We start from the raw sequence: 1,778 nt of genomic DNA on the forward strand, positions 1-1,778 counted from the left end.
CCGATGATGATTTTTATATAGCGATTTGGTTGCCACTAAGAGATTGCACAGTCTATTGACTCTAGAGAGTACAAGTTAGAGAATTGTTTTTACACAAAAGCAAAAAAGAGAAGAGTTACTGTTTTGGAAACTTAAAAGTGAAACTTGGTTAACTCCCAGTTGAAACATAATATGTGATGAAACGCCGTAGTGAGCTAATGTAGTGATATGTTGTCATTGTTCTGGGTTAGTAAGTGTACACATCACAGTTTAACCAACCTGCTCTGACCTATTGTGTGTCTGCCAATGTTTTCCTCACAAAACATATTTCCAGGTGAAATCAGGAAAACTGGACAAAACAACACGGACATGTCAATATCATCTGTACTGGAAGTCCCAGGTGTGGTCAATAACACAGCCTGCTGTATTAGTCTACATACAGAGAGGCAGGTGGCTTATACTGAAGTCCTACTCCATACACCCTTCTCCACTCCATACACCCTACTCCATATACCCTGCTCCACTCCACACACCCTACTCCATATACCCTGCTCCACTCCACACATCCTACTCCATACACCCTGCTCCACTCCACACACCCTACTCCAGCTCCACTACACCCACAACCCTGCTCCACTCCACACACCCTGACTCCACCACATCCCTCACTCCACACCCACTCCGTCCACTCAACAACCACATCCCTACTCCACACACCCTACTCCACACACCATACTCACACCATACTCCACACACCCTACTCCAGACACTTCTCCAGGGCTACAAACCCCTGTCCTTCATTCCACACGCTGTCACACTAGACTATGGGTCACATGGATGTACGGTAGCTGTATGCTGTGTTTGTACATTCTGTAGCTAGTACTGTACACCTATTGGTTTAGAATCTTTATGAAAACTCTCCCTCACCCCCTATCTCCTCCCTTACCCTCGATCTCCCTCCTCCCTTACCTCTCTCTCGTCCCCCCTTACCTTTCCCCTCCTCCCTCTCGCCCTCCCTACCCCCTCTCACTTCCTCCCCCTCTCTCTTCCTCCCTCCTCTCTCTTGTCCCTCCCCTCTCTCGCTCCTCCCTTACCCCCTCCCTCTCTCTCGTCCCTCCCTTACGCCTCCCTCTCTCTCGTCCCTCCCTTACCCCTCCCTCTCTCTCTCGTCCCTCCCTCCCCCTCTTTCCTCTTACCCTCACCTCCCTCCCTCCCTTTCTCTCGTCCCTCCCTTACCCCTCTCTCCCTCCCTACCTCTTCTCGTCCCTCCCTCACCCCTCCCTCTCTTCCCTCTCTCCCTCCCTTACCCTCTCTCATCCCTCCCTCACCCTTCCCTCTCTTTCCCTCTCTCCCTCCCTTACCCTCTCTCTCGTCCCTCCTCTCACCCCTCTCTCTCTCCCTCCCTCACCCCTCCCTCTCTTTCTCCCCCTCCCTCTCTTTCCTCCCTCCCTCCCTTACCCCTCATAAACATCCTCTCTTAGTGCCTGGCAGTCCACTGCCTTCCGTCGTGTGTGTGTGTTTTTAATGTTTGAATGGGGTCGTTCTCGTACGTACTTGCACACACTTAAGAGTGCAGCGAACGCCACCACCATGTTCTACTATAAGCTGTTTTGGGTTATATTATTATTATCATGAAGTAGTGTGATATTATTTACTGTAGACTCTTTGTATGGTCATAATCGTACATATAGTTTGGTTTTATTCAGCTTAAGTGCTGTATTGTTCATTTAATGTTTTATTATTTGACTTGATGTTTTTTATTGCATAATGGATTACCTGAGGCAACTACTTTTTGTGGG

Source organism: Salvelinus sp. IW2-2015, unplaced genomic scaffold (genome assembly GCF_002910315.2).
Source record: "Salvelinus sp. IW2-2015 unplaced genomic scaffold, ASM291031v2 Un_scaffold1427, whole genome shotgun sequence".
Lineage (NCBI taxonomy): Eukaryota > Metazoa > Chordata > Actinopteri > Salmoniformes > Salmonidae > Salvelinus > Salvelinus sp. IW2-2015.